General features: G+C 42.7%; 1 protein-coding gene across 33 annotated transcripts in view; it reads left to right on the plus strand.

Annotated features, from left to right (window-relative positions):
* Window positions 1-26,954, plus strand: part of FOXP1 (forkhead box P1) — a 624,022-nt gene that overhangs the window by 325,728 nt on the left and 271,340 nt on the right. For 3 of the 33 annotated variants that reach the window (XM_060402197.1, XM_060402209.1, XM_060402201.1), the window contains one exon: window positions 1-6,081. This exon is cut by the window's left edge. The exons of the other annotated variants lie outside the window; for them this stretch is intronic. The gene's annotated coding sequence lies outside the window, so the exon portion shown is untranslated. The remainder of the gene's footprint in view (window positions 6,082-26,954) is intronic. 33 annotated transcript variants of the gene reach the window in all.

Consider the following 26,954-nt stretch of genomic DNA (forward strand, 5'->3'; position numbering starts at 1 on the left):
GGCATCTAGGGACTCTGCCCAACTCCTCCAGTGCACAGGAGAGCTCCTGCAAGTGAAGAGTTTACTTGACCAAAATATCAATAATGCTGAGGTGGGGAGACTCGTCTCTCCAGGGCAGGTGGACCCCTGTGGCCCCAAGCTCATCATCTGGAGATTTAAAACAATTACACCACCAAAATTTCAGGTAGCCTGTGGTTTTGATATAGTCCTGGTGCAGAGCAGGATTGACGAGGTTATTTCTAGAGAAGGCTAGTCCCCAGTTCCATGGCCCTCGTTAGAGGTAAGGGAAGAGCTGTAGAGCTACCCAGAGAGTCTAGTGAATAACAGTACAGCAGAGATTGGAAAAATAGGGGGCCGTGGTGCTAAGTCTTCTCCTCCCTCAGCCTTCTCTGCTTCTGAAGGTCCCTCGCTCTGCGAACTGAGCGGAGCCAGTCATTCACATCTTTATGTCTTCGAGTTCGGCGGATTGCCCTTCCGTTCCAGCGTCAGGATTCAGGACTCCAGTGTGAGCATCTGGGGCTCATGCTGACACTCATTCCTGACAGCAGGTGGGTGCCAGTATGATGTGCCAAGAATCTGGTGTCCTGATCAGAGCTGGGTTTGGATTTGTACTCTACCACTTAGCTTCAGTGTGGCCAAGAATGGGTTGCTCAACCTCTCTGAGCCTCATTGTCCTTACCAGTTAAAGGGAAATAGTAACTGTATCCTCTTGTAGAGTTATTTTAATGGTTCAGTGAGAAGTGCACATAAAATGGTTAATAGAGCCTCCGGCACTAAGAATGAAGTAGCTGCTTTCTGGTTGTTCTGTTCTTGTGTTGCAGTGGTTGCTGGTCCCAGACAGGCTGGTTGTATTGATCCGGGGTTTACTCCTGCCCAGGGAGGAAATCCTGACTGTGGTTTGCCAGTCTGCTTGGCTGGAGCCAGGGCTAAAAGCCAGGCATGCAGGCTGGACCTCACCCCTTCTACCTTGACTTAAATGTCACTTATCCTGTTCTCCTCATTTAAATACATTCCCTCAGACCCCACTCTTATCATTCTTGACTTACAGCCGTTTCCTTTCTAAAATGTGGTACAATTTAAAGCGCATTTGTGTTTTTACTGGTTATCTCTTCTTCTAGACTTGGAGTTGATATTAGGCATTAGGAATTTCAGGTTTAATGGTGTGGTATTGTGAAAAATTAAACTCATGGAAATGAGGAAAGAGGAGGAGACAGGAATAAAGCAGCCCGTGGGTTTTGCATGCTGACTAAGCTGAATTGAAATCTCACGTTCCCTGTTACTCATTTTGTGACCTTATGTAAACTATTTAACATGAGTCTCAGTTTGTCATACCTGTGAAATGGGGAAAATATTGTAAGAATTCCATGACAAATATAATGTCATCTACTTCAGTTAGTTACTCAATAAGTGGCAGTTTTTGTAACGATTAAAGAAGCGATATGGGAATAAAACTAAAGGATGATTAATGTGTTTGTCACTGTTCCTTCCCTTCTATCAATATCATGCAAAGAACTTTAGCTGTAACACATGCCTTATTAGAATATTTATGTCTTCTTGAGTAATTTTATTTTTCCTCCAGTGTACTGAAACTTTGACAGGCTGAAGGTAAGACTAACTGGTCAAATTGCTAGAAATTTTTATACGAGTGATGGTATGCTGCAAAGAGATTCAGAAAGTATTAGGGCAGTGAGTTTGTGTTGGCCTGTCTTCAAGGACCCACATAGCCCTTGATTCTTCCTGACCTCCTCCCTTGTTATTTATGATCAGTGACTAAGGACCAGGCCTTGCCAGCTGGTGCATTGGTAAAGAATCCACCTACCAATGCTGGAGATGTGGGTTTGATCCCTGGATTGGGAAGATCCCCTGGAGAAGGAAATGGCAACCCACTCCAGTATTCTTCCCTGGGAAATCCCATGGACAGAGGAGCCTGGTGGGCTACAGTCCATGGGGCCACAGAGAATCAGATGACTGAGTGGCCGAGCACGCACGCCCGACTAAGAACCACTGTGCCTGCCTCTGCCTCCCATCACAGATCCCGTCAGGATGAAAGACTGCAGCCCATCCCTTGTCCTGGAGTCTGGTCAGCAGATGTGACGTCTGCTGTGCGAGCTCACAGGCTGTTCATCTAAACTGATGGGTTGGTCCATCTGACCTGATCCACCACCACCACCACCACCAAGCACCTAGAGAAGAAAGTTTATTAAGTCTATGTAAGCTTGCATACCGGATTGCTTTAGACCTGTAGTGTAGATTGCTTTGAGATCAACTTGAGTTCTTCCCAACTGTTTGTCCTGATTGACTCTCCTAACTCTTTCTAGTTAGCAGGAAAGAAAACATAGCTGATGACCTGGTTACATAGAATGTAGGAGGTATACAGATTAAGGGTTAGCCCTGGGAACTTACTGGTGTGTGTCTGTGTGTGTGTGTGAGGGTTAGCCCTGGGAACTTACTGGTGGGTGTGGGTGTGGGGTGTGTGTGTGTGGGGGTGTGTGGGTGTGGTCAGTTTGCTTCCCATAAAGGGTAAGGCATATTGTAGAGCTGGAGAACTACATGTAGAAAGCATATATATTTTGAATTCCTGTATTGTACCTGCAGATAACCCAAAGCCAACTGTTCCAGCTAACTGAGTAAATTTGGGAATTTCATTAGTTCATGTTCCCTGGTGACTCAGTTGGTAAAGAATCCGCCTGCAATTCGGGAGACCTGGCTTCGATCCCTGGGTTGGGAAGATCCCTTAGAGAAGGGGACGGCTACCCACTCCAGTATTCTGACCTGGAGAATCCCACGGACTCTAGTCCATGGGGTTGCAAAGAGTCGGACACGACTAAGCAACTTTCACTTCCATGTGGTCGAGTCCAGAAGTAGGATGGTGCCCTCTGGGCTTTGTTAGGACTCTGTCCTGCTGTTGTGCCCACCTGTGAATTGCTGTGTCCCTTTTAGCCAGCTTTCGCTTTGTGGGGGCAAGCCAATCCATGTCCTTAAAGCCTTGGAAAACCTAGCAAAAGAACAATAGTTCCTATAGAATATTATTTCCTACAGAATACTAGTAGTTGAGTATGATTCTCCTTTGGCACGTGTCCATCCATCAGCCACTCAGTGTGACTGACAGCAGAGCATGCTGATTGGTCAGACCTGGTTTCTGGCTCCACCCTCCGGAGGTGTGAGATGCATCTACCCTCTGTGTACCACAGGGACTGAGAGTGGGGAATGGGGCGTCTCTCCCAAGAAAAGTCAGGCTAGTGTTAAGAGGAAGAGCAGCGTGGATGTTGGGCAGACAAAGACTACCATCTCCCCAACTGTGATCCCCTTTGATTTCAATGATGCTGGTGACTCAGGGAAAATGTCATGCCTTGTGGTGTCTCCATTTCACTTCCAGAGTTGCTTGCAGGTCCTGGGCCTGATTTCATTTACAGCATCAGCACACCTCTCTCTTCTTTCTTGCAGTCATGATACCCCTGTCTTTCCCCCAGAGGTTGCAGTAAATGGCCTTCTCCGAGCCACAATCAATGGCATTTCGTAAGGTGTGACAGAAGAGGCCATCTGGCACTTGTCCCGCTGTCGTTTCTCGCTGTCCAGGGAGGAGGCACACTGGAGGCAGAAGGTCGCAGCTCAGCGAAGCACTGCTGTCTCTCAAAAACCTCCCCCCGTCCCCCGCCCCAGACTTGGGGCTGCAGCAGAGACGCTCCACAAGAGTCACACACCTGGCAGAATTCCCCCTTTCCCTTTGTGAAATTTCCCATCAAAATTGCTTCGTGGATTAATCATCATAATGAAAATGATTTTTGAATACCATTATAAGTTTGAGTGTTCCACACAACACTTTCCCAAATATTGGATAGATTTTCTTTTCTATTATTTTTTTTAAGATGCCAGTGTGGAGATCAGTGGCCCATTTCAATTTTTATTGAAACAAATAAACCCAATAAAAACACTTATGCTGAGAACTGTAGCGCCACAATAAAAGAATCACACTGTATTGAATTTATTGATTTATTTATTTACTCCAACTGGAAAATCGAGTATTGTGTTAATGTATTTTATAAGAATCACACTGCTCGATGAAATGGCTAATTTATTTTAGCGTATACATAAATAGCTAGCAATTTTCCATGAGACAGCCTAATGAAAATGATGCCGATGAAATTGTCTATACTATGAGGAGTGACAGAGACGAGTTATTATTGGGTGAGTGCTAAGACGCATTGAACTGGCCATCATATCTTTGAACTTTTGAACTGCTACTTGTTCTGTGTGATTTATTGATTTTACTATCTCTCTGTTTAGCTCAACTTTAGTTTTTGCCCAGCAGTGCAGATAAGTGGCATAGGAGATTTAATTTCATGGGTATTTGGGGTTAAAACCTATCTTTAAGAAGAATGCTAAACATGTTTTAATAAAACATGAGTTGCAGGGGTTTTAAGTTTCTGGGTGATATGGATCTGATAAGGAGCAAAGCAGTTTAGAGGCCAGCCCAGGGGTTCCAGGCTGAGGAGGCACTCTTTCTGAGCTCTGGAAGTCTCAGGGCCATGTACATTTTACTTGCTCCATCAGCCTGACTGCAGCCCGAATTGCATGTCCCATTTCTTCCCCGGCCTGTGCCCTATCTCTCACACCCCTTGTTTGGCCTGGGTGGTTTCTGGGGTTCTTGCAGTCAGCAGCGAGGTGCCTCTCCTCTCCGTGTGCACTGAGGGCTGGTCACTCTGTAAACACCCTCGTTTTTGGCAGCTCTTTTAAGGAAAACGGCTTTTAAGAAATGCCATGGCTCTCACCTCCAGGATAAAGACATGGAAGCTCGCTCTGCGTTGGGGCCAGGCTGGCTCACAACCGCTGCTCCCTCTCCAGACCCATTCTCTGGGATCCTCATCTGTGAGGCTGTCCTCCTCAGCTTGCCCTGACCCTGGAGCGGGAGGTTTCCCTCGCTGCTTGGGAAGGGGTGGGAATCTCACACTGACTGACAGTGGCCGGAGAGCAGCCGCACTTTTTATTGTTGTCTTTAGGTGTGCAGAACTTTTTAAAAAATGTGTAACATCTTGGGGACTCATTTCTGATATTTTTCTTTTTGATTAGCTAATTTCTGTAGGATAACTTGACCACAGTATTTTTTGCCTGCTTTTTCCCTTTGGGGAGGAGGATTGGAGAAGGTGGGAAAGAGCTTTATCATGTAAAAGTAACCATCCTAGAAATTCCAGGTAATAAATTTTCAGGCGCATGAACGGTTAAGACTCCTCACTCAGTAACACAGTATGTGACTGTGGAATTTTTATGAAGGTAACGGTCTCTTTCTTTAAAAATCTGATTTATTTAGAAGGTACTTTTCAATGACCAAGTAATTTTAACCTTGGGAGAAAGATTGGGGTGGGGGCATGGGAGGAGTGAGGAAAGGAGGCTTGGATTTCTGCAAGGGCTTGAAAATTCACATCCCCTTTAATGATTAAACTGGCAGGATCTTTATTTGGATGTTAAAAGCTTTTTCTTACATTGCAAACATTCTCAACGAATTTACAGTCAGATATTTGGAAACATCTAACACTTAAAAAAAAAAAAAAGAGGAGGAGGAGGGCCTGTTTGAACTAGGAAACAGAATTAGTGAGAATGACTAAAAAGACAGGACTGACCCCAACACCATTAGCTGGGAAAAAAAATTCCATTTCATTGCAACTATGTTATTGTTTACTTTACCATACACATCCTAATATGGTTACCTCCCTGTCAGAGGCGGCCAAGCCCACGGGTTGAGAGGCCCCCTCCGGGAGAAAGCTCCTAACTGCCTCCCAGACAATAAGAAACAAACGGTACAACTCCACAAAAGGCTTCCCGGAAAATAAGTGTCAAATAAATCCTACAGAACTCTCGCTTCTGCCACTGAGCTCTGTATATGCAAACCTGTTTTCATGCTTTCGCTGCCCAGGCTGAGCTGCATTTGTTTGGAAATAAGCCACCGCATTTTCTTTTTTCTCCCCCCCCCCCCTTTTTTTTTCTCCTCACTTCATCTGAGGGCTCTGGATTAATTCCTTGAGACGTATCTTTGCATACATGTCTCATGAGTTATGTTTCCTGGAGCCTTTTACTAGGAACATTAAGGTAAGAATGTTGATTTAGCCCGGGACCTTTGTCACTCAAACTAATGCTCATCAGTGATATAGACATTGTAAAGAAATATTGCGGAGGTCTTTTGTGGTCCCCCTCCCAACAGAGAGGTGCAGTTGCTTTTAATTGTCATGCATGGATTCCGGAAAAAAAAAAAAAATGCCACCAGTTGTGGATGAGATGGAGCAGAGGTGTACTCACTGGTGTAAACACTGGTGAAGACACCCCGATCCTGTGGCAGCCACAACAGTTTCACAAGAAACTGTTTCCCGTTGTCTCTTCCAGTTCTTCTCTACTTGTGTTTCTTTCCTCTTCTTCCCCCCTTTTTTCTCCTTCAACTCCCTTGCTTTCCCAAATCCTCATGGTCTTGAGGCTTGTCTGTTATTATCTGCAACTCCAGAACAAAGGTAGGTTGCTTAACTCTGTGCTTCGGGGGTGGGCCAAGTTATTTTGGGAGGGATGTCTTCCTAATGCATGAGTGGCTGACCTAAAAGGGGGGTTGGCGGGGAGATCATGCCTGGAGCCGAGGGACGAGAGAGCACGCACTGTGGCAGCTTTTATGTAGTGGAGTTTATTTTTATGGAACTTAAAGAAGCAGCAGCATCTTCGGTTAGAATGGACTCTATAGCCCCTGAAATTCTACATTTGATGTCCTTGATGTGTATACATTGAATTACCAAATCGGGGTTCAGACTCTTGGGGATGCTTGAATCTATGACAGCAGATAAGGTTTTCTGGTTAGCTACTATATCCAGTTTATCAACATTAAAGAAAGGAACTAGAGTTTTTTTTCTTTCTTTCTTTTCTTTGGAATTTTAATGTAAAGGTGTGTTTGGGTGACTGGCATAAGTACTTTTTCTCTCTTTTATTTTATTTTTTTTGGTTTAATTGCTTTAATTCCCTGGACACCTTCACTTATTTCTCAATGATTGTGTTCTCTCATTTTGCGTAATCTGGTGCTCTGTGGAGGTTGTGGAGGTGGAGGTTGGCTGTTTTTAACTAATTGTGCCTTGTTGGGTGGCAATACAATAGAGTACAGACCACAGGAAATTCATCTCCACCTGAAAAAGGGACTGGAATAGAGTGTGCAGATTCATAATGAAAAACAAGAGCAAATTAAGCCTTAGTGAGAGATATTACAGGCTATTAATCATAATAAATATGTTTGGCAGTGTTGGGTTTGCATTCTATAGTTTTCAGTTTAAAAAAAAAATCAGAGTCGGTGATTAGAAGAGGAAATAGTTCTCTGGCTTGTGAGAGGCTGGGCTGTACTTGTTCATTAGTTCAAACCGCATTAAAAGTGAGCAGTTTGTTCCAGAATCAAGTACGTTGTTCCCAAGCAGATCTGAATACATCCCCGTCCAAATGCAATCTCGGGTTCATGCCACGATTGCTTGGCTTTTTCTGAGCATCTCCGCTTCAGCACGGAACTCGAGTGCTAAGAATTTTATTTTACATTATTACACTCGCTGCTCGTACATTCCTGCTGATTTCTTGGCTGTGGATCATCTCTGTGCATGCACTGTAGCCCCGTCAAGGTGACGCTCTTTGAAAAATAGAAATCCAGTGCATTTAACTAAAATGAGCTCAAACAGCCTCAAAGTTTGTATCTTAGAAAGCTGCTAATTATGCTTGTCGTAAAACATATCTGAGTGGAAGGTTCTGAGTCCAAACAGAATCGAGGGCTGCTTTAGAAATATAACTGTAGTCTGTGCTTTTAAAGAGGTTTATTTTTACTTTGGGGCCATGGAGGGGGTGATTGGAATTAGTAGCCTTTAATTAGACGGGGAGATATTCAAATTTTACAGGGATTTATGTTAGAACATGGAATGGCGGTGGCTCTTTCCTCATTATGAATCCTCCCTGCACATAATGAGGTTCATCATTAGTTGATGGAGTGAATTTGCCCTAGCTCTACCTTGAAAGGCACATAATTTACATACTACTTCAGAGCCTAAGCTTTAATGGATTCCTCGATGAATAAAATGAAAAGCTACTTTCTTTAAATTTTTGAACACTGTTTAGATAATACGATTTTAATAAGACATTCAATTTGCTTGTTAAGTATATTTGAAAGTGCCTTTTTTTTTTTTTCCTTTTTGGGAAAAACATATTTTGGCTTGCCTTGTTGTATATCACAGTGGATGGTTACCCTTACAGATAAATCGGAGAACATATGGGGTACGTCATTAAGAAATGGGGAGAATCTTAGGCAGAGAGCTTTCTTTTAACATGTGAGCCTCAAGGTTATTGATTTTTGTGTAGAAACTCTTCTGACATGAAATTATTATAACAAAAAGGGTGAAAAACAAGCTTATTATTTGTGTATAGTTTTGCATATCTAAAATGTGCGTGCGTGTTCGTTTCAGCTAACACTGACAAAATAGCTAGCTGCACCTTCTGATTTATTTTAATGATGGAAGAACAGAAACTTCCCTGGTGCAGCTGCACATTTGGCTCTGCTTCAGTGTAACTGTGATTCGATGGGGGGGACACGGAGCTGAAGGCCTTTTGCCTTCAGGTTATCAGGTCATCAGCTTAGGAGTGCTCTGGTCTGCGCCATAAATTCAGCAAGTTTTCTGGCCCTGTCACTCTGCTGTCTTTTGATTGGAATGCGGAGAAAATCAGCTTTGACTCGGCGAGATTTGAACACGGATGTCTTTTCAGTAAGCAGGGGTTTTGGTGATAGCATGTTATTGAACATGTCCTTTGCTTGTTGGAGACAGGTCACCCCAGCGTTTGTATAATGGCTGTGAGAGGAAACAGGTTTCTAGCAGTATGTCCCATTCAGGAGCAGGGAAGGTGTCTGAGTATAAGCGAAGCCTTGTTTTGATAGAATGCTCTATTACTTGAAAATTATCAGCATATATTAACATTAATAGAATAGTCCTTGTCATTCTTTTTAGGTAATTTACCTCTGCTACAGACCTGTCTGCCGGAAAAGAAAAAAAAAATCTTCCACTCTTCTAAAACATATATTTGTTTAGAGAGTTTTCACTGAAGTGTACATGACAATTACAGCTGTTCATTAACAAAATTGGGTATTTGTTTTAAACTTTAACCAATCACTTTGATATGCTAATTATGGTGTAATTTAATTTGAGCCCTGTAATGATGATGCCGTTATTATGGACATAAACGATGCAGTTAAGCTGAGAGTAATCTCATTTGCATACTGTACATGCCAGTAAATTAAGCCCTTTCTTCGACTGCTTCAGCTTTAATTTTCCACTTCTTTTCACACAGCTCCTTTTCAGCCCCTCTCTTATAAGCCCACTTTGTAATAGTCCTGATGACTGTTTGATGTGAAGAGTTTCTGCACCACAATAATGCAGGACAGAAGATGTAACATTTAAAGGATTCATTATCTTGCTGAGTGTTCCTTTAAGAAGGAAGGATTAGAAAGGGTGTGGGGAGAAGTAGTGTCCTTTCCATGGAATATGACAGCCCCCCTGTTAGAGTCACTGGAGATGCCAAATGCTCTCCACGCACCCCACAACTCGGACATGGGACCTCTTATTTAAAAATGTGTTTTACCCCCCCTGTACTGCTATTTGCTGTCACAAACTGTTTTGTGTTCAATAGCAGTGAACTTCACGTGATCTCTGGTTGTAATTACCCCATGCTAGTTGGAGGGAAAAGTTTAATTTAGCCTTCATACTACAGCTCTTCAAATCTGGGCTTGTGTAGATGAGATTCTAATTTTTAAACAATTCCAAGATAGACTGCCATTTTCAAAAGGAACTTCTCTCTCCCCACCCCTCCCACTGCCTGTGTTGTCAAAAACGGAAAAACAACAAGACCAACCAGCCACACCAACCAGAAAATCCAGGGGTTTCAGCCAGTTGTGTGAGAAGCCTTGGGAGTGGAGAGGGAGGTTTGCAGAGTTGGGAACCTGTGGCTTCTGCTCTCGTGAGTCTGGATGGCTTTCCAGAGGCTGGGTGATCCAGTGGTCAGTCTATCTGGACCAAAGAATTCTAAGCGCATACTGAACTGTTGAGCGGTCTCCCGCGGCCCGCGCTGAAGCCGGTGGGAGTTGAGTGGGTGTAACAGAGGACTGAATTTAGCTCTGGCTTTTTAAAGAGGGTCAGAGGCCTAAAAATAGTTGAAGCTGCTTAACTCTCCTGCAGGCTACTTCCTCAACAAATGGGAAAGTATTAAAAAAAAAAAAAAAGTAATAGGCTGTGTCCATCCTCATGTCTTGGAACTAAAAGAGTTTTCCAGTCCTGTATCCCTTGACCCAAAGTTTTGCCAACTGATGTGCATCGCTTCCCCCAAGCCATCCTCTGTGGAGAGGCTGCTCTGCTAGTATCACAGCAGGTGATGTCATGGCCAAGCACACACGGGCTTCCTCAGCCTCATAGCAGTGACAGTACAGAATTTCTGTGTTTTTTTTTTTTTAAACAACCAGTTTTTATGCTATTTTTCTTTTGACTAGAGATTATGCATGTGTTAATAAAGGCCAAAGAGAATATAATAAAAGGTAAGAACAAATTTCCAAGAATCATATTATCACTGCATTTAGAAATATTTAGGGTGATCAGGTTTTGTACAGAACTGAAATTAAGAATCTGGAAGACAGTAGAAAAAGAAAATAAAAGGGTATTATATTTTATTGCATTATTATTATCTGGCAAGTGTAATGAATATGTATTGTCCAGTAAAAATCAAAGGAAACTTTTGAGAAAAATATATTACTTTACCTTTGATAGGTGAGAGGAGTTTTAGAGGGTAGGATGGGTACTTCCTGGCAAATCCAGAGCTGAGAATCCAGTCCAGTTGAACCACACAGATAATATGTTCCCCTCGAAACTTGGTAGGATTCTAGCTACTCATTTGGCACTGGGTTCATTCCCCATTCAAAGTTGGTTGAACCCAACTTTAAGACCCTGAAATATTTGCTAGACACTCTGCCAGTATCTAGAGATGCTGAAGGCATTCAGGCACTGTTCCCAACAAAAAGAGCTCTGAGCCAGAGAACATAGAAGAGACGTGCAATCAGACAAGTGCCTGCCTAACTTTGGACATCCTGATGGAGGTGAACATCTCCTCTCCCAGTTGTTTTTGCATTAAGAAAACGCTGCCCCTCTGTTGATACAATGTCAGGCTGTTTCTTTCAAAACAATTTAACTTTATAACAAGTCTAAACCTTTAAGGGCTTTTTCCTCCCTTTCCTCCCTCTTGATATAATTTCAAAATTACTATAGGATGCAAAAATGTACAAAATGCTTGTAAACAGACTTTTGTGTGGGTATCATGCTGCATCCAATATTTTTCCAAAATGAAGAACCTTCCTGTTTTCAATATAATTTAGGGAGACCGGGAAAAGGATACAATTTTGTGTAATACTGTAGAACTTCTTCATTTTCATTAAATAATAAAGACTAGGCTTTCTTTGTTCAAACTAAGCCCCCTAACAATGCATTCATCCCCTCTGTCAAACTTCCTGTGTTTAGCAAGGTAAGTAGATAAAAGAATGAAGTACCACAAGAATGTAAGCTCCTTGAAGGCCAGGGATATTCATCTGAATTTTAAGCACTTGGAATCATGCCTTGCACATTAGTACGTGTTCAAGATGTAGTTCTGGATTGAAATCAGTCTGCTTACTCCTTAGACTTGTGAGCATCGACTAAGAAAATGAAGCAACTGCTTTCTAATAGAAAACTTTTACGTATGCCTGATGGTATTTAGATGGTAAACCTCGTCAATCCATCCTTCCTCTGGTCCCTGCCTTGTCTGAGAGCCACTCATGAGGGTTTGCAGTTAAGCAGAAACAGTCCTAGATGGGAAATGCTTCACCTTAGATAATTGATGCGTGCCTGTAATGATAGTAACCACTATGTACTGAGCAGCAGCTATGGATCAGGCACAGTGGTCAGGGCTTGTCGTAGGTGATGATGCTGAATTCTCCCAACAACCGTTCCAGCTTAGCACTGTTCCGTTCAGTCGCTCAGTCGTGTCCGACTCTTTGCGACCCCATGAATCGCCGCACGCCAGGCCTCCCTGTCCATCACCCACTCCAGGAGTTCACTCAGACTCACGTCCATCATCAGTAATGCCGTCCAGCCATCTCATCCTGGGTCGTCCCCTTCTCCTGCCCCCAATCCCTCCCAGCATTAGGGTCTTTTCCAGTGAGTCAGCTCTTGGCATTGTTAGTTTCAGGCGTACAGCAAAGTGGTTCTGTTATATATTTGTGTAGATCTATTTTCTGTTTTCTGTTTTCAGTTCTTTTCCATATAGTTCCCTGTGCTATACATACATATAGTAAATCTTCATTGTTTGTTTATTTTATGTATGGTAGTGTGCATCTGTTCATCCCACACTCCCAATTTGTCACCCACCTACCCCCACTTACCATTTGGTAACCGTAAGTTTGTTTTCCATGTCCGAGACTCTGTTTTGTAAATAAGTTCGTTTGTACTATTATTTATTTGCATATATGTGATACCATGGAATATTTGTCTTTGACTTAATTCACTTAACATGATAATCTCTAAGTCCATCAGTTTTGCTGCAAATGGTGTTATTTCATTCTTTTTCATGACTGAGTAGTAGTTCATTGTATATACATATATACAGACACACACACACATATACACCACATTTATGATACATAAATATCTCACATCTTCCTTATCATTCATCTGTTGATGGATGTTTAAGTTGCTTCCCTGTCTTGGCTATTGTAGATAATGCTGCTTTGAACATTGGAGTGCATGTATTGTTTCCAATTTGAGCTGTCTTTTTGTTACATATGCCCAGGAATGAGATTATTAGATCATATGGTAGCTCTGGTTTTACTTTTTTAAGGAACCTCCCCCCTGTTCTCCGTTGTGGCTGTTAACAGTGTACATTCCCAAAGATAGCCTGGGAGAGTTCCCTTTTCTCCACCTCCTCTCCAGTATTTATTATCTGCAGTATTAGCCTCACCCTTTAGATGTAGTTCTGTGGTACTGACGCTACCCTAGGTCCTGCAGCTGTACGGCTGCAACCAGGACTTGTCCTCCTTCAGGAAGACTCCAGGCCACTGCACTTCAATCCTGGTTTTCACTGCAGATACACACACACTCTCTATTGTAATATATAGTGTTGCTGTGTAGTGTGTGCATAAGTATATATACCGCGTCACTATATCTTAAGTGTGTTTGGTATATAAGTTTCTTGAACAGCTGAAGGTAACATTTTGCACCTTTCATTTGCACAGAGGCCTGGCAAGGTAACTATTATTTGTCCCTACTTTCTGATGATAAGACCAACCTTCACTGAGATGAAATAACTTGCTTACAGAAGTAGGTAGAAAGAAAGAAGGAAAGTGAAGTCACTCAGTCGTGTCCAACTCTTTGCAACTCCATGGACTGTAGCCTACTAGGCTCCTCCATCCATGGAATTTTCCATGCAAGAGTACTGGAGTGGGTTGCCATTTCCTTCCTCAGGGAATCTCCCTGACCCAGGAATCCAACCCGGGTCTCCTGCGTTGCAGGCAGATGCTTTACCATCTGAGCCACCAGGGAAGCCCCAGAAGTAGGTAGGAAGTGACCAAACTGGGCTCTGATGCCAAGCCCATCAGCCTGCAGAGCCCTTGCTCACTTAGTCACCACAGTATGCTCCCCAACAAATTGTGTTCCTTGAGAGCATTTAGTGCTCCCAAGACAGTTAACTTATTTTTGAGGGCATGTTGTATTTAAGGCATTTCTTATTTATCTTGTATTTTAGGGATTTTGATTTTAAATGTGTGCTCTAAATAACTGAGACATCTCTTAATTTCCCAGTCATGGTTGGATGTCAGTTCCTGGCAGGAAGCCAACTTCTCTTTACACCTACCCCCACCCCCACCCCCTAACCCCTCCTCAAACATACAAACTAGAATGTTGTTAAATTCTTTTATTTTTTTTTCCCTTGGGGGAGGAAAATGCTGTGCTGCTTCTCTCCCTGTGATTGAAGTCCTTTTTACTTTTTTACTTTTATCTTGACAGGTGACAGAGTGAATATCAGCTGTAGGATTTACAGATATGTGGGTCTGTAGATGTTTGCCTGTCTCCGCATGGACGTGTGCAGACTCATAGCTTACAGTCTTATCTGTATGGCAGGCCACATGTAGAGAAAGCAATGGGACCATTTCAGGGACACTCTCTACTTCCTTGTCCCTAATACTTCTCTCCCAGCTCTGAACATCTGCCCCCAGATCTTAGCAGCCCTGTTTCAGATGTCTAAAGTGATAATAGTATGGATTGTATCCTTTTCCCTTATATTCAGAAACCCTTCCAGAATCTTGGAATGCTCTCAGACCTGCACTGTCCAGTGTGGGAGCCACTAGCCAGAAGTAGCTGCTGAGCCCTTGAGGTGTGGCTAACCTGAACTGATGTGCCATATGGGTAATGTTCACATTCTCAAAAAAAAAAGAGAGAAATGTAAACTGTCTCATTACTAACTTTCATGTTGATTGTATGCTGAAATTAAAATATTTTGGCTCCACTGGGTTAAATGAAATACATTTTTTAGAGTAATTCCCACTTTTTTATTGTTTTAAATATGGATAGCATATATTTTTAAATTGCATATGTGACTTGCATTTGTGAGTCTCATGTTTCTACGAGACAGTACAGTTCAGTGTATACATCCTGCTTCTCCATACATCAGGACTAGTCGACAGGTGGAGGGCCCAAAGGTTTATCCCCCAAATGGATAGAGAGCTGCTCTGAACGTGCTCCACAGAACACCTGGCCTGCAGCAGAGGCTCAGGAAATATTTGGGAATGCAGCCCTGGATAGCAGTGTGTCTACATGGCAGGCACTAAGCAGATAATCTCTTTGGTTGTTTCAGTATCTCATCCTTCCTCATCAGGCTAGGGATATAGCCGCTGCCCCTACTGTCCCAAAGAACTTAGACTTGCGCAGTGTCTCTGAACCCAGCTGGAGCCCCTGATGCCAGTAGATCTTGGCTCTTCTAGTCCAAAGATTCCATTAGCATCCATGGTCCGAGAAAAGGGCTCCTTGACTGTTCCAGATGGCTGGATGTTACTAACCTGCAGGAACTGGTGCCCTGGTGCCCCAGGTTCCTTGGGGTATTTCCTCTTATTCTGTTATTAGATGCACTTGTCTCTTTGATATTCTCTGATACTCTCTCTGTTAAACATTCTTTCCCTAGCACAGGTGTATCCTGCCTTAAGTAAACTTTATGTGTATCAGTTCAGTTCAGTCACTCAGTTGTGTCAGACTCTTTGCAACCCCGTGAATTGCAGCACGCCAGGCCTCCCTGTCCATCACCAACTCCTGGAGCCTTCCCAAACTCCTGTCCATTGAGTCGGTGATGCCATCCAACCATCTCATCTTCTGTCATCCCCTTCTCCTCTTGCCTTCAATCTTTCCCAGCATTAGGGTCTTTTCAAATGAGTCAGCTCTTTGCAGCAGGTGGCCAAAATATTGGGGTTTCAGCTTCAACATCAGTCCTTCCGATGAATTTTCAGGACTGATCTCCTTTAGGCTAGACTGGTTGGATCTCCTTGCAGTCCAAGGGACTCTCAAGATTCTTCTCCAACACCACAGTTCAAAACCATCAATTCTTTGGTACTCAGCTTTCTTCACAGTCCAACTCTCACATCCATACATGACCACAGGAAAAACCATAGCCTTGACTAGGTGGACCTTTTTCAGCAAACTAGTGTCTCTGCTTTTTAATATGCTTTCTAGGTTGGTGATAATTTTTTTTTTCGAGGAATAAGCATCTTTCAATTTCATGGCTGCAGTCACCATCTGCAGTGAATTTGGAGCCCCTAGAAAAGTCTAAGTATAGTTGTATTTTTAAGACAGAGACAACACTCTGTGAATGTACAGTATTAAATACGTGTTGATTAGGAACCTGTCTTATTAGGTATGATGGGCTCTCTGCCTTCAGAAAGCTCATTCACTGTGTAGACAAGTAAGAAATGTCATAGATAACTTTTAAGACATGGGAAGTCACTGATGGCTGAACGGGATCAGTGCTGTTTGCCTCTTCAGTTTATTTTTTTCAAAAGGATTCATAATCAGTCAGCATTAAAGAGTCATGTGTTTACCGTGAGGTGATTTAGGGAAAGTATGGCTTTAATTGTAAGTTTTCAATAACTCCAACTCCTGTGGAAAAGTGAATTACACACTTAAAAGTATTCTTTTTCCTCCCCAAACATCTGTGTGTGTGCTGAGTCACCCAGTGGTATCTAACTCTTGTGACCCCCTGGACTGTAGCTCACCAGACCTCTCTGTCCTCGGGATTTCCCAGGCAGGAATACTGGAGTGGGTTGCCATTTCCTTCTCCAGGGGCTCTTCCCAACCCAGGGTTAGAACCTGCATCTCCTGCATTGGCAGTTGGATTCTTTACCACTGTGCCACCTAGGAAGCCTGTGAAACATCAATGCCAGTTCTTAAAATCCCAGGGAAGCTTAATCTGCAGTCTTTTCTAAATTTTTTTTTTATTTTCCCATCAGAATAGATGGCAGCCTTCACTGGAAAGAACATATGAGAATTATCGCTGTCACCCCATCCATTAAAAGCAGGAATTGGTCCTTAAGTCAAGGGGACAGGGTATTAGCTGTGAGATGGTCATTGGAAGACTGGGGCCTGTCAAAGATCAGTCCCCAGCACTAAATGTCCCCACCTCCATGTTAAGTGCTGAAATTGCTCACCCATCCCTCTGCCCTCGTCTGCCTTGAAGCTGCAACTTCATTAGTATCAGTTGGTTTTTAGGGTGTTTATATCTCTGGGCCACTGGCTTCTGACAATGATTATTGCTTGAAATTTTCCGTACACTGCTTCCGTTTTCAATTATCCTACCCAGGTTGGCCTGAGATCGAGTCTTTGAACTTCACAGGGGAATCATGTCAATGGTAAATTTTGTCCTTTGCATAACTGGGGAGGAAAATGCCTTCCACTCATCTGTACTAAACAGCTCTTCATAGACACCTTGGAGAGCAGCACCTAAGCCCCTGCCCCAGCCCTGCCCACCAGCAAATCATCTTCTGAACAGAAGCAGACAGCAGTTCCGGGGATATCCTGGGAGCGGCAGAACTTTTTCACAGGTGTTGAAGCTTGCAACTCTAAGGTTTTGAAAAACAGCCGTGATCCCCAGCCCCTGCCCCTCTTAGGCGGTTGCTGTCAGTTTTCCTCCAAGGACAGGTTCTGGAAAAACAGCCTTTGGTCCTCCTGGGTTGTCCATTTTGCCAGGAGGCCTCAGATGCAGAAAGTGAAGTGTGCTGATCGGATTAGTTTAAGAGTTGGCATGTGATGGTTGGTTCATCTCCTTCTACTGTGTTTTATTTTGAGATATTTGGCCCTAAAAGCATTTGGCATATCTTCCAGTTGTTTAAAAACATTTTTTTATTGTTTGATCTAATAGTTCAAGCATTTTAAATTAAAAAAAATATTTGGTATTGATTCAGTTATACATACGAAAGGTATTTCAGGGACTTGTTATTAGAGGCAGACCCTTCTGTCTGCGTCTCTCCAAATGGGTGTGCAGAAAACAGCACTATTGAACATTCTGGAAGTGAACTTGTAGCACTAAAGGTCAGTAATGGTGTACGAGAGCTAAGGCTAGGAGCAGCTCTAACATCAGAGATAGGAACTGCAATCCCTGAGCACGTATACAGCATGAACCCCTAGAAAACGGACAAGAATTTTCTGTCACCTAATGAGGTTTGCTTTGAGCTGAAGAAAGCGTTGATGTACGAAGGCCTTAAATTCTCTTTCCAATCCCATTTTTATGCACTCTAAAAGTTCTCTTAGCTCTCTTCCTTGTGTTCCAAAAATTTCCACATACTCATCCTTTCTTGTCCTTCATGGCGTCACTGGGAATCCATTGAGAGGTACAGTCTGTAAAATCTGTTTTGTGCTCTAACACTTATTTCAACTTTGGTAGGCTGTGGACGTCTGCATTCTTGGATCCCTCTCCTTCATTGAGCTGTCAGAGGTTGTTTTTCTGATACAACTTTGAATTTTTTTTTCTTTTTTTGAATTCTATTTTTCATTAAAAAATTTTTTTATTTATTTATTTTTGCCAGTGCATACTCGGAATTCGTTGCTGTGGGGGCTTTTCTCTAGTTGTGGCAAGTGGAGCCTACTGTCTAGTTGCAGAGGGCAGGCTTCTTGTTGCAGTGACTTCTGTTGCAGAGCGCAGGCTCTAGGGTGCGTGGGTTTCCATAGTTGCAGCTCCTGGGCTCCAGAGCACAGGCTCAATAGTTGGGGCACGTGGGCTTAGCTGCTTCACAGCACGTGGGATCTTCCTGGATCAGGGATCGCACTGCAGGTGGATTCTTTACTATGAGCTACCAGGGAAGCCCAGGATTCTATTTTTTATATTCAGGAATCCTGTATTCTGTTCAGGAATTCTGATTTTTATATTCAGAAGAGAAACTAAAGAGCCTCTTGATGAGGGTGAAAGAAGAGAGTGAAAAGGCTGGCTTAAAACTCAACATTCACAAAACTAAGACCATGGCATCCAGTCCCGTCACTTCATGTCAAATAGATGGGGAAGAAGTGAAAACTGACAGATTTTCTTTTCTTGGGCTCCAAAATCACTGCAGATGGTGACTGGAGCCATGAAATTAAAAGAGGTTCCTTGGAAGGAAAGCTATGACAAAACTAGACAGTGTATTAAAAAGCAGAGACTCCACTTTGCCAACAACGGTCCGTATAGTCAAAACAATGTTATTTTCCAGTGGTCATGTATGGATGTGAAAGGGACCATAAAGAAGGCTGAATGCCAAAGAATTGATGTTTTCAAACTGCGGTGCCACAGAAGACTCTTGAGAGTCCCTTGGACTCCAAGGAGATCAAACCAGGCAATCCTAAAGGAAATCAACTCAATATTGATTGGAAGGAATGATGCTGAAGTTGCAATACTTTTGCTGCCTGATGTGAAGAGCCTACTTGTTGGAAAATATCCTGATACTGGGAAAGATTGAGGGCAGGAGAAGAGGGTGACAGAGAATGAGATGGCTAGATACCATCACCCACTCAGTGGAGATGAATTTGAGCAAACTCCAAGAGACAGTGGAAAACAGAGGAGCCTAATGTGCTGCAGTCCATGGGGTTACAGAGTTGGACACAACTTAGCGACCGAACAACAAACAACTAACACTCGTTTTTAAGATCTCTTGATGTGGGTAAGATTCCTTCCTCTGAGAAAGCATATCCATTTGTTTTAGCTTTTGTTTCCTACCATGGAGATGACATGAAGCGTGAGTACAGGGGATCCTGAACAGTCTCCAGCAGATGGGCAGGGTGGCTTTTACCACTTCTCCTTTCTACCACTTCTCGCGGCAGACATCACTAAGCAATTCTAGCACTGTTTCTTAGCAAGCCTGATGGGGGCCTGTGAGTCTTCCTCTTAAAGAGTGCCAGCCTTTGCTGATCGATGGTGCTTGGCCTGAAATATGTTTGCCCTTTTTGGTCCGTTAGTATTTAGTGTATGTGAATTTGGTTGATTATATGGACTTCCCTATGGCTCAGGTGGTAAAGAATCTACCGGCAATGCAGGAGGCATGGATTCCATCCCTGGGTCGGGAAGATCCCCTGGAGAAGGGAATGGCAACCCACTCCAGTATTCTTGCCTGGAGAATCCCAAGGACAGAGGAGCCTGGCAGGCTACAGTCCATGGGGTCGCAAAAAGAGGACACAAGTGAGTGGCTAACACCTGCACTCCTTTCCTGCTAGCATTGCGTGGGGGCACACGTGTTATCATAATACTATCAGACTCCCTTTATATTAATTTGGTTTGCTAAGCCACTTACCCCTTCAGAGTTAGCTTTTTAAACACAAGAGAGTTTTTCAGACGCAATCTAGGATACATTAGACAACTCCCAGAAATTCCTTACAAGGTGATGATTCTGAAATAGGCCCAGGACCAGTTCCCCTTTGAGCTATGTAACTCTTTCTCAGGTACAGAATTTCTCGTGCATGCAACTGAAGGATCACGCAGGAAATGGATAGGCAGGAGATAACATTGACCTATGAACTTTTTGCCCTGTGGCAAATTGTCTTGTTCTCTCATTATAAATTTCTAGGGTTCTAGGTCCCCACTCCCCACATTCTTTGCTGTTTCCATGGAACACAGTCCAGTTAGAGTCCACCTGAATTATCTATACAACAGAAAGGGAAAAGAAATAGGCTTTCATTGTCTAATCATCTTCTATTCTTTACTTCTTTTTCCTGAAATTAAAAAATCCATATTTTAAAAAAATTGCCAGATAAATAATGCTTGTCATCTATTAATCATTTTCTAATGCATAAGGATAAGTTTGTAGTGTCCAGATCTTACTACAAAATAACCACTAGGTACTGAGTTGGTATTATGTCTGCCACCCCCTACCCTTTTGGCTATTGGTGGTAAATTAATTCTCTCTTAAAAAGGAAAAGAGTTCTCCTAGTCTTTTTCATAATGTAGCTATAGGTAGTTTGGTTCTTCCTTAAGTATTTGTGTTGTCAGAAGTGTTGTTTTTCAGCCCACTGAACTTAGCATTGTAAAACAGAGAATCAGTTCATTTTGTTTCCCTTGAATATGAAGAAAGAAGGAAGTGTATTTGCAGGTGTTATGATGCCTAAACATTACTGTGTCTATGTTTAGTTGTTTTTTAAAAATGTTAAAGCCTACATTTTCACTTTACTATTGTAGGATGAGAAAAATGGATTTATGGTTCATTTACGTAAAGAAGCTATATTCAACCAAACTGGTCTTGTTAAAAGAAAAGGGGGACTTTTGCTGTCAACTGCAGAAATGGGATTTTTCACCAAAATAATCTATTACTGAACCAAAGTGGATTTGCAAATTTGCCTTTTTTTTAAAAAAAAGATCCTCATATGATTAAAGAGAAAAGCAAAAACCAAGTAGCTGGGATTCAGAATCTGCTGTGGATTTTCCCCTCCCCCTGGCAAGCCTGCCATACTTGTAGGTGTGTCTCAAATGGAACACAATGTGTGAAAGCCATTTAAATGATTATTTGATAATTTAATAAAGGAAAATGCTTCAAGCCACCGCACCCCTCCTACAGTTGATAAGTGATGCCACCTACTGTGAAAATATTTTACAAAACACTTTCATTTGGAATCAGTATCAAATAGTGGTTTTAAAATAAAACATGTGTAGAGTTTTCTCTTGGCTCTTCCCAGTTTTGAGAGCAGACTGTCAGCTCCCCACCCTTGAGTTTATGTCCCGTCTCTTTTCCTCCCCCGGATATTACTCTACCCACAGGTTTGGCTTGGCAGGTTTTCTCTCTTGATTTTTGGCTAGGGATTGACTCAATATATATCATTTAATTTTTTTTTTTGGTGCATAGTAGTTGTACTTAGCACTTAAAATATCATTTGTTCACTGTCAAAGGTGAAGCAGATTCATTTTTTCCCCCCTTCTGTTTCTTTGTTTTGAGGGGCAGGATGTTAAAGACTTCAGCCTTGCATGTGTGTGAGACGCACAGTGCTGACTCTGAGGGCAATTTTGTGTGCCCACAGCATTCTGCTATGCAGGTATCACTTTCTTGGCACCAGAACTGTCAGAAGCATCACGTGCCTTTATAATTTCACTGGCTAGTTTTCTGCCTTTGCTCTCTGAGAAACTGATTTGAAGAACAACAACAAAAAAGATCCAAAGCCGCACAGTTTACTCAGCATCTCTCAACACTTCACAACCACATAGCAACAGTCTTGTAAGGCCGGAGCTTTTGCAAAGTTGCCTCATTCCATTTTTCCTCCTTTTCTCCAGCTCCCACCCTCCCCAGCACTGTCTTCATTGGCTCCTACTAGCTTTCCATGCAGCCCTGCTGTTGGGCACACCTTGTGGAGCTCCAGGCTGCCTTAGTTGCTCTCACTGTGGGAGCAGCAAGTTTCCAGGGAGTCCCCAAGGCTGCCGCATCCCAGAGGTGATCTGAGCTTGACAGAAGTGGTGCAGTTATCCAGAAGCCCTTGATGGAGCAGTGACCCTTCAATAGGATACTTAGGTGGTTGTGGAGGATTCCAGAACTGAAAAGAACAGGCTGCCCTGGCCTTGCAGATTACTTCTTATTGTCATTATTGTTTACTAAGCACTGGGCACTTCAGTGAGATGGTTTGAGAACCTACTGCCACTGATCCAACATCTGCCACCCCTTTTTCTCCCTTAAATTATAAAGCTCCATTGATGACGTTGACAAGAAAACAGCGGCTAGAAGGCAACATGGCTGGTTTGCATATTGTACAAGGATATTGTGGTGCCGAATGATGAAATCTGAATTAAATACATGGATTTTGAGAACCATCTTTTTTCTCACAGTATTCAATGTTAAATATATGCTTAAGCAGTAATGATTCTGAAGCTGCACTTTGCATTCGTGAACACACACCATAGGGTGACACTTCAAACTCTAGGTGAAGCCAACATTTTCTGAATTATGTTTCATTGGGGAATTTTTACCTTTTTTTCCTGTTTATGACTGTCATTTCATCTAGTTTTATAATGGGGTCAGGAACAGGTGAATGTGAAATAATAATAGTAAGTGGAGTGATTTCTGTGTTAATGATTAAGCTGTTTTTTTCAATTAAAAAGTTCTGGTATTTGAAACAAGCTCTGGACTTTAATCATACTTCCCAGTAATTAATCAGAAGAAAGATTTTAGTGCTCCTTGATTATGTACAAATGATTATGGCTACATGTCTGCATGACATCAGAGAAGCTGACCTAATGGCTAAAATTGGGTGGGGGGAATCCTGGAGTCGTCTTTGCTTAATTTTCTCCATTATTCCAGTAAATATAAAGAATTAACACTTGTGTAATATAGGAGTATACCTAACTCCTTGTCCACCCCCACCGAGGCCAAATTTTCCCTTTTATAAAATGCAAGTCTTCTTATTAAACCAATAACTTTGAATAAGTGAGACATCAAGAACAACAAGAACAATCCCCACCGTAAAAGCACTTGACTACGGAGCCCCCTCAAAGCACATCTTTTGTGTTTCCACATATCAAGCTACTTTATGGACTTTTGCTGTGGCATTGCCCTTCAACGAGAAAGCTTTTTCCATTTTGTACCATAAAGAATATTATTTTTCTGCCAGCCAATTTTCTCTGTTAGTCACTAATTGGCTACATAAATCTCGGGTGTTGAGAATGAGGAATGTTTCAGTGTCATAGAGTGTAATCTTCACCCTTATTTACCAATTCATTAAGATTCATTGATGCAGGATCGGTGAGAGGAAATGACAACATAAATCAGACCTCCAACATAATGACCCTAATCAGTTGGGAATTGCTGGAAATGTCATGATGAACTATGTCCTTGTGTTAGTGCCACTGTACATTGTCATTGCGCTGCTTTATGAGTGGGACGCATCTTCCTGACACTGACTGTATTTAACGAAAAAAGAGTTGTTAAAAACCTGATTCCATTAAAGCTATGAGATCTATACAAGGTCCTGTGGTATTTAGCCTCACGCCCTTTACCTCCATTGTAACTGCTTAATGGAGCTGCAGTTTAATGCACATTTAGAGTACACCTGAGTAAAAACTCCGTAGGAAAAAAAAATAAAAGGCAAGTTGATTTATAGCTTGTCTTTATTTAACCCAGGAATTCCAGCGTGTATGGAGAATCAGAAATTTCCACCTCTCCACTTACGTCCCAGATTTCTTGGCAGTAAGCTGCAGAAGTATCCCCCTGACCTAAAGCCCCGTAAACATCCTCTCCTTCAGAGGTGTGGATGATTCAGACCTCTGTCTCCCCAGGTTTGCTGATGGGAACTGTCAGTCATTCCTAGAATGTGTCAATTCAAAATTAGCAATAGCATTTGACAGGGGCTCCTGTAAAGAGGTTTCTGGATTTCCTCCCACCCCCAAAGGTATTGATTTTATTCCACCATGTTCTTGGAATCGGTTCCTGGAAGATTGGGGGTTGCCCAGCTCTCTGGTTTAATACAGGTTATTCATTTAGCTGTAACCAGTTAATCTGGTGACAGTGTGGGGCCAACCCAGCAGGCCAAGCCTCTTTCTTTTTATTTATTCCTTATTAAAATCTTGCCATTGACCGGCAGGTAAACAGTTTCCAGGATGTGAAGACTGAAAAGCGTCGCTTTATCTGCCTCTGGGTTTTTTTTTTTTTTTAAACCATTGAGCATGATGGTAACCATTTTTTTAATCGTAAAAAAAAATCTTTAATCTGTGGTATAAGGCTGAGAAAGACCTGTAAGAGAACAAGACAAGTTTACCTAATCTTGACAGCTCTGGGTGTAATCTCACTTTGCTTGTGACACGTCAGACTCTAAGATTTATAACTCCTTAATCAAATGTCTAGAAGTCTCAGGAAATGTTATCATAGGACTTCCTTTCACATGACTTACTGAGAACTCAATAGACCGTTAGATAAGCTCTAGATTCAGCTGGACCTTAGAATAATTCAAATTGACTAATGCTGCTTGGGTTTTTTTGGATGGTGGCGTGGGATGTTTCTAGTTGGTTTGTGTAAAGGTGGGCTTACATCTCTGTTCTGTCAGGGGGCTCTCTTGCTCCCAGTAGGAAGATACTGTAACTTTCCATGCTCTGGGGTCTTCAGGTCCAGCAGGGTCTGCATCCTGCTTCTTTGAGTCAGGTGATGAGGGGATTCCGGGGAAACACGAGAGTAGGAAAGCCGCCTGCTCATGGGACAACAACATGCTCCTCGTGTGGCTGTCAAGGCAGCCTTTGAAGAGGGTCCTGGGTCGGCAGTGAGGGGACTGCAGTGGGTCAGGAACCGCCCATGCGTCATTGGAGGGATGACTCAGACCGTGCGAACCGCTGCATCCTAGAACCACACCAGCCTTCTCATGTGGTCCAGGGGGCCCCGGCACCACCAATACCACGAAGACCAGAATGACTCTCCCCACCCACAGCCAAACCAGACGCGTCCTGCTGACTCTGCCTTGTCATCAGAGGGGACTGTTGGCTGCTGGCTGACATCCTGCGTGCTTCGGCTCTTACCCCAGTCTGAGCAGCGCATCCATGCACCGTCACTCTTCCTGGCTGGTGACAGCTCTCTTAGTGTATACCCAGGGGCTGAGAGTGGGCCAGACTGGAGGGGGAGGGTAGAGAACGGGAGAGAGAGAGCACGCCTCAGAAGGAAGAGGGAACCCCAGGTGGACACTGACATTCCCTGCGCCTGGTAGAGGTGGCTGCAGTGTGTGTTTGGGCTCTGAGGCCCACCAGTGTTCACCTGGACCTGCTGAGGAAGCCCAAGCACTGAGGCAGCCCTGAGGTTTCGGCATCATCCGTCAGACTTCCGACAAGCATCTGTGCTTTGACAAATCCAGCTTCGCCTACCAGAAGGATCCTAAGATCGTTAGCAGTCCAGACCTCGTGAGGCAAAATGAGACACCCAGTTTCCTAACGAGAGATAGTTGAATTAGGTTGAGTAAGTGGGCAGATGGAAATCAATGTAATTTCAACTTCTCCCCAGAGGAGTCCATCTTCACAGACTGCCAAAAAGGTACCAGGCCCAGAATGTGTCAAGTTAGGTTACTGTAAAAATTCAAGTAGTGGGTCAAACGTTTGGTCTTTACCCCCTGCTTCTAGTTTTTGCTTTTGTTGTTTTTTAAATCTTGAATTCATTTATTTTTTCTTATTGGAGTATAGTTGATTTACAATATTGAGTTACTTTCTGCTGTATAGCACAGTGAATTATATATATACTTGTAGGATTCATTCAGTTTTAATCTATAGTGCCATCATTTGTTTCTAGAAGGTGAACATTTTTGATGAACCTACTGTCTTTAGAGTAAATATTGTCTTATTGTGATTTTTCTTAATCTAATTTAAGATTAAGTTAGGGTGCCCCTGTGGTTGGCACCCTTTCCCATATCCATTCTTATTCTGCATTGAAATCCCCTCACTCTGTTCCTTTCCAGAGATATGTTTGGGTATTTCTATTATATTATGGACTCTACTTTGGCCACACCACATGGCATGTCGGATCTTGGTTCCCTGGTCAGGGATCAGACCCACATCTCCTGCATTGGAAGCTCGGAATCTTAACTGCTAAACTGCCAAAAAAAAGTCCCAGTGATTGGATTTATGTTCAAAATCTCCTGGCTCATAATGTTTTCTCAGGCTCTGGTATTTGGGGGAGAAAACCCAAAAGGCTGGAAAAGGGAAGTCAGTGGACAGAGAATTGGAAGTGAGGGGTGAAAATTAATTATCCTTGGTAAAGAAAAACTCTTTACAGGCACAGGAATGTGCAACAGGCAGACTACCTTCAAAATATGCAAATCTGTGTTTATCTCACAGAATTCTACAGGGAACAAATCCGTAGCATGAGCAATTATGACTTAGCTCCACCTCCCCTCCACCAACCTGTAATGCTTATAAACATCAGTATAGCTTAGAGCTTTATGTTAAAATGTTTTTCTCCTATTTCTTTTAAGAGTTATTTGTTTAACATGCTTTTATTATCCTAGATGATATGATTTGGGAAGAAAGCATTAATTCTCTTATCAGCTCAGTTTCCTTCCCAGTTGTTGAGAGAATTGAGCTGTCCTAGTAGTTTAGGAAGAAAGAGGCATTAAATGGAGAGTTCATTGCTGATCAGACTGAGCCATTTCTGAACCACAGCTACCCAGGCAAAAGGGATTGACAGCTTAGCATTTATGTGGGAATGTATTGGAATAACATGGCAAGCAGCTGAATCGAGCTCCTTCGCACACTGCTACTTGCCAGCTAGCACCTCTTGTATCTGCTGAGTTTTTGAGAAACAAGAGACCTGAACTCCTCGCTCCATGTTGCTTGCTCAGGCTGACTTGGGTGAATAGTGTACATCAAGTGATGATTTTGAAAGGTAGCCCATGTTCGTTATATGTATTACAAGTAGCATGTATTCTGTTAATCATTCATCCACTTAGCTATCCATT

The sequence above is a fragment of the Ovis aries genome, chromosome 19 (genome assembly GCF_016772045.2).
Source record: "Ovis aries strain OAR_USU_Benz2616 breed Rambouillet chromosome 19, ARS-UI_Ramb_v3.0, whole genome shotgun sequence".
Lineage (NCBI taxonomy): Eukaryota > Metazoa > Chordata > Mammalia > Artiodactyla > Bovidae > Ovis > Ovis aries.